Consider the following 6,620-nt stretch of genomic DNA (forward strand, 5'->3'; position numbering starts at 1 on the left):
TTGTGTCTTCATCTGCGTTTTTTCTTTTTCCAGCTTGGATCTGATCATGGTCAGACTGGAAAGAAAATCGCAGCATGCTGTGATTGTAATCAGTATTCGGATCGCATCCCGCAATAGAAGTCAATGGAAGCGAGAAAAAAAATCACAGCATTTGGTCCGTTCCAGTGCTGTCTGATTTTTACACACCGATCGCATTTGAAAAGCCGCCCCCTCCAGTCAGCTCCTCCTATGGGCGCATGACGCTGCACGCAACCTGCGTACCCTATCTTTAGCATTGGGTACGCAGGCTGTGCGCTGGTATGCTTTCGCCGGCCCCTTCCCCCCCCTATGACAGTGCGCCAAGTGCACCAAAATGCAACACGGTGCATTTGGCGCACCATCAAAAGGTGTATACATCAGTATCTTTTCTATGCGTATATATATCTACTAGAAATAGTCCTGATGCTATTGCATCGGGAGTGCGGTGAAATGAACAGGCTCAGCCAATGAGTGGTACCGCGCGGCTTTGGCGGGGGATTTGAATCCCCCCGCCGGCTGAGCCAATGAGCGGTGCTGCACGGAATTTGACCCCCGCCAAAGCCGCGCACACCACTCATTTGCTGAGCGCCCCTGGTGAGCCAATGAGCGGTGTCACGTGGGATTTGAATGCATGCATGGCCCTCTCACCCCTATCCTGGAATGCATGGTCCCTGATCCCCCCCTATCCTGGTATGCATGGTCCCTGAACCCCCCCTATCCTGGTATGCATGGTCCCTGAACCCCCCCTATCCTGGTATGCATGGTCCCTGAACCCCCCCTATCCTGGTATGCATGGTCCCTGAACCCCCCCCTATCCTGGTATGCATGGTCCCTGAACCCCCCTATCCTGGTATGCATGGTCCCTGAACCCCCCTATCCTGATATGCATGGTCCCCTCACCCCTCCATCCTGGTATGCATGGTCCCCTAACCTCCTATTGCATTCATGCTACCTCTCACCCCCCATCCTGGTATGCATGCTACCCCCCCATCCTGATATGTATGGTCCTCTCACCCCTTTTTAAGTGCACACATACAAAAAAAAACCATTTATACTCATCTTTCTTCCCTGTGCTCCAGCGCTGTCGCATTCTGCCTGAGGCCGGGGGAGGAGTGTGCTGCCGGAGTACGCGCATGCCCATACCGCGCTGTCCGGCGCCATATTGCTGAAGGCACACTGCAAATGTGTATGCAGTAAAATGGCGCTGGATAGCGCCATGCACATGCGCGATTCCAACACCGCACTCCTGCCCCGATCTCCGGTGAGAAGAGAAGTGCCGTGGCAACACTCCTCCCAGTCAGGTAAGTATGTAATCCGCCGACTGAGCCAATGAGCGGTGCAGCGCGGGATTTGAATCCCCCACCAAGCCTCAGCCAGCGGGCGGCTCAGCCAATGAGCAGAGCCACGTGGCTTGGGGGATTTGAATTCTGCGCCGCTCATTGAATCCCGGCCGCCATATCGGAATACCCATAATAGTCCAGTCAAAATACGGTTTGACCTGGAACAAATTCCAAGAAAGCGTTTTATGATTTTTTTTTATTACTATTACATGTGGGGAACAACATATTAAAAGTTTTCCAAAAATTGATCACCACGAAGGTCCTAACTATGACGTCATAAGACGATGACAGCCATCGCACTAAAAATAACGAATATTTCCCTATTTCAAAGCTGTAGCTGTAGGTTACAGAAGAGTTTGCAGTTTGTATACTATATATTTTCATATAACAATTTTTATACAAAGTTTTATACTAACTACATGGATAGGCGAGGTCATGACATCATGACATATATGTACATTTCTAGAAATTATAGATTTAAGACCTACTTCATCACTGAATGAGCGTGTCAGGTCAATAGTCACTATTTTCATCATCAGACACGGCTTCCTCATATTGTCACAATGCCCTTCTTGACATGGTCCGCATACCCGTGAACAGGTAAGTCCGTGTCTTTTGCAAGTGCACCGAGGTGTACTACAACCACGAGAACAATTGCAGTGAATTATTTTCAGAAGTGTTTCTGGCGCAGGTGAAGTATCCATCATCACTGGAACTAGACTGTTCTGCAATTCCCATCCCCATTCAGTAGTGTCCATGGCCTCCCCATTGTCCATCCAAAGCATCACTTAGAGGTAACTCCGAAGGGCATGATACTTCGTTGCAGAGGAGGTCGGTAGCAGTGGTTCAGGTGTAACAAAGATTTTGGCTGAACCAACTTTTTTGCAGAGAGAATACCTCTTTGCAGACAGATTGTCTCCAGGTTTGCCCCCGAACAATGCCACTATCGCTTTACACCCAGCGTCTTCAATCTCAGCTCTGTTTTTGTTAGGTGTGGAAAAGATTTTTGCACAGCTATTTAAGACCGAGTCTCCCTTCAAAACCTTGTGTAGACCGAGTTGTTTACCGATTCCAAAAAACGCAGAAGTGGTATCGCAACCCGTGAATGCATGAAGGAACAGAAGACTGCTGCAGACATGGTTTCCCAGGAACTTCTTCATAACCTTAATGTCATATACTGTTGCAGGACTCCCATTATCCGAGTAGAAATAAAGCTTGCCATCGCTGGTTGACGCGTGATGAAGTAACAACACCAAAAGATCTGTATCTTCGCCAATGAGACTGGTACTTTTGTTGGATGACATTGACAGTGCTGCCTTAACAATCTCCACATCTGCATCCCCCTCTGATTGTAATACGAGGCAACCTCTGTCATTCATGCGCTGTGAAACGAGATTGATAAGAGACTGTTTGTTCTCCACATTCGAAAGGAAGTCCTTTTTCCCGACAAATTTCGTTCCTTCAGCAATGTTCACTTTGTTACTTGTTCGTTTTTTGCGCCGTCGCTGATGGATAATGTCCTTAGTGTTTGGTCCTCCAATGTAACCATCAAATACTATCGTAGCCTTACCATAGTGCTTTAGTGTGAAAGATGCATAGTCTTCAGCGATTGAACAATATGTCTTTCCTTCTGAACACTTCAGTCGATGGAGAAGAGAACCTCCGTCAAGAACATAATGTTCCACTTCTGGTACTTCCTTGAGTACTGTGTCATCTGAACTCTGTTCTTTTATAGCAGCCATCAGTTGTGCTTTGTTTGGTTTGCGTAAGATGTTTTGCCTCAAAGAGAGATGGTGGGTATGGTGAAAGTGTGGCGCCCCTGAGGCTCAGTCGCCACAGAGGTACTGCACCTTCTCCTAGGGTGTGGTGCCCCACCGTCTGGGTAAGTTGGGAGCTCCTTTCCACACCAACACTCGCACCCCACACAACAGCGTAGTTCTGCACAACCACATTGCGGCTCAGTGCTTGGAGAGTAGCAGAGCACCTCTGGTGGTTCCCTGCTTGGAACACTGGATGTGTTGGGAGGTGGGTGGAATTTAGATCCATATAAAAGATTGGGAAGGTTTAGAATTACAGGTCAGTCCCTTAGGGGGCTGTCTGACAGAAGGTCGGCGGAGTAGGAAGTCACTCAGAGAGTGGAGTGAGGATCCCTGGAAGAAAGGATGAAGGAAGGAGTGCTGCAGCTGCCTCTGTGACCTGAGCAAGCTAGCACGGGAAAGTAAGGAAGGTGGAAAGACGTGGAACTGTAACTTAAGCATCCATAGGAAGGAAAGACAAGTAAGGAACGAAGGAGTAGGGAGAACAGAGAGGAGACGTGGGTTGGAAGAGGAACCCTGCCTATAGGTTCTCAGCGCAAGGCCGGAGCCCGGTCCCCAAGGTTGTATGGACACTTATGGTTCCGCAGCAGACACTGGTGGAGTAGTTAGCTGTAAATGCATTACTCCCATCCAAGACTTGAGGCACAACAGCGACACAGATAGCCGGGAGTGAGGCGTCCCCGAAGCAGGCTACAGCTGTCTGCCGTGCAAGTAGAGTTCTAGGAACATCTCTTAGGAGGCATTCCGGGCTTACTAAGTACCGGAGTGCTTCACACCACAAGGCGCATTGGCGTAGTCATTCAGGATGGTACATGTTGGTGGATTGTTGGAGAGGGGAGCCCTGCTTTCCCCGGGAGGTTGGTTGAGTCTTTACCCCAGAGGACACGGCTCGGAGGCAGGCACCTGTGTGTACCACGAACTGAGTAAAGCTTTGAAACTGCAGCTCTGGTGTCCTCCATTCATTTGTGCGCTAACACCTTCAGCACCGCTACATCTGGGTACCAGCATCCATACCACCCTGCGCCTCTCCTCATCCATAGCACCTACACTGCCTTGGGACTACAGCCCCACCTGTGGGGAGCTACACCATCTTTGCTGCACCACACCATCAGTCCCAGCGGATCTGCATGAAGCGTCGGCTTAACACCTCCCTTGCAGAACACCACAGGTGGTGTCATGAACTATTACATTAACCTCAAACCACCATCAATTTGGGCGCCCAGGGCCACGGACCGGGTCACCGCTGCTGTGACACATCCCCCTGACGCCGGCCCGGTACCAAGTACCCCATGGCCCTGGGAGGGTGACCCAACTTGGCTTCACAAACAGGATGACGAGACCCGATGCCAACAGGTTCTGTGCGCCTGAGATTTATTGGACTTTATACTTTTGAAAATGTGCAGAAGACCTAATTTGATAAACTGTAAAATGGACATTAGAAATGGCCGCTGGCGCGGAGAAGAAGGGCGTGAAGGGATAGGAGGTCCTAGGAAAAGACGCTGCCACTTTTCTGTTGCCAGATCAGCTTTGCAGGTTGGAGCCTTGTCATGGACCATTTTCTTCAACTTCCACCAAAGATTTTCAATTGGATTGAGATCCGGACTATTTGCAGGCCGTGACATTGACCTTATGTGTCTTTGTTCAAGGAATGTTTGCACAGTTTTTGCTCTATGGCAGGATGCATTATCATCTTCAAAAATGATTTCATCATCCCCAAACATCCTTTCAATTGATGGGATAAGAAAAGTGTCTAAAATATCCTCCACATAAACTTGTGCATTTATTGAAGATTTAATGACAGCCATCTCCCCAGTGCCTTTACCTGGATTGCAGCCCCATATCATCAATGACTGTGGAAATTTGCATGTTCTCTTCAGGCAGTCATCTTTATAAATCTCATTGGAACGGCACACCAAACAAAAGTTCCAGCATCATCACCTTGCCCAATGTAGATTCGCGATTCATCACTGAACTTCCATCCAGTCATCCACAGTCCACAATTGCTTTTCCTTAGCCCATTGTAACCTTGTTTTTTTCTGTTTAGGTGTTAATGATGGCTTTTGTTTAGCTTTTCTATATGTAAATCCCATTTCCTTTAGGCGGTTTCTTACAGTTTAGTCACAGACGTTGACCCCAGTTTCCTCCCATTCGTTCCTCATTTGTTATGTTATGTATTTCCTATTTTGCAGACATATTGCTTTAAGTTTCTGGTCTTCATGCTTTGATGTCTTCCTTGGTCTACCAGTATGTTTGCCTTTAACAACCTTCCCATGTTGTTTGTATTTGGTCCAGATTTTAGACTCAGCTGACTGTGAACAACCAACATCTTTTGCAACATTGCGTGATGATTTACCCTCTTTTAAGAGTTTGATAATCCTGTCCTTTGTTTCAATTGACATCTCTCGTGTTGGAGCCAAGATTCATGTCAGTCCACTTGGTGCAACAGCTCTCCAAGGTGTGCTCACTCCTTTTCACATGCAACTAACAAGCAGATATAATTTGATGCAGGTGTTAGTTTTGGGAATGAAAATTTACAGGGTGATTCTATAATTTTTTCCTCAGAATTGAGTGATTCCATAATTTTTCCCTATGCTTGGTTAAAAAAAGTAACCATTACTGACAATCACATTTTTTCTTGATTTTTCTTGAAAGTTGCCATTTGAAACAACTTTAGTTTTGTGCCATGTCTGTGATCTGCTTTTTTTTCTACAAAAGTAAACAACTGAATGAACATCCTCCAAGGCCGGTGGTTCCATAATTTTTGCCAGGGGTTGTACTCATTGCTTGGGTTTTCCTGAGCATGCTCGGGTGATCTCCGAGTATTTTGGCGTGCTCGGAGATTTAGTTTCTGTCTCTGCAACTGCATGATCTGCGGCTACTTGACAGCTTGAATACATGTGGGGAATGTCTGTTTGTTGGGAATTCCACACATATATTCAGACTGTCAAGTAGCCGCAAATCGTGCAGCTGAGGCGACAGAAACCAAATCTACGAGCACATCCAAATACTCTGAGATCACCCGAGCATGCTCGGGAAAACCTGAGCATCGAGTATACTCGCTTATCACTATGGCTAATGCTAAGCAGTCTACAGTGTGAGGTCGTTAGACTACTCTTTACTGCAGCCCAGCTTCCAGTTAGCCGTGATCGTATAGTGGTTAGTACTCTGCGTTGTGGCCGCAGCAACCCCGGTTCGAATCCGGGTCACGGCATATATTTTAAATATACTGTATTTTTTTTTTTTTTTCATCCTCTAAAATTTAGATAAATCGGAAGTAACAATATTGACAAAATTACTGTGCATGAAAATTTGCCTGAACAATGAACAACTGAATTCTGTTTTCTACAATAGTTTAGAAGGTGGTGATGTGTGTTAAGGGGCATGCATGGTGGTTTTTTTAAAAATTGATTTTCATTTTTTGGTTCATTTAAATTCTCTGAGAAAT

At 46.8% G+C, this 6,620-nt stretch overlaps 1 non-coding gene across 1 annotated transcript; it reads left to right on the plus strand.

Annotated features, from left to right (window-relative positions):
- Positions 1–6,314: 6,314 nt before the first annotated feature.
- TRNAH-GUG (transfer RNA histidin (anticodon GUG)) lies at positions 6,315–6,386 on the plus strand. The gene has a single exon. It is a non-coding gene; the product is annotated as a tRNA-His (tRNA).
- The last annotated feature ends 234 nt before the right edge of the window (positions 6,387–6,620 follow it).

Source organism: Dendrobates tinctorius, unplaced genomic scaffold, assembly GCF_039654945.1.
Source record: "Dendrobates tinctorius isolate UK_male_01 unplaced genomic scaffold, ASM3965494v1 ptg000245l, whole genome shotgun sequence".
NCBI lineage: Eukaryota > Metazoa > Chordata > Amphibia > Anura > Dendrobatidae > Dendrobates > Dendrobates tinctorius.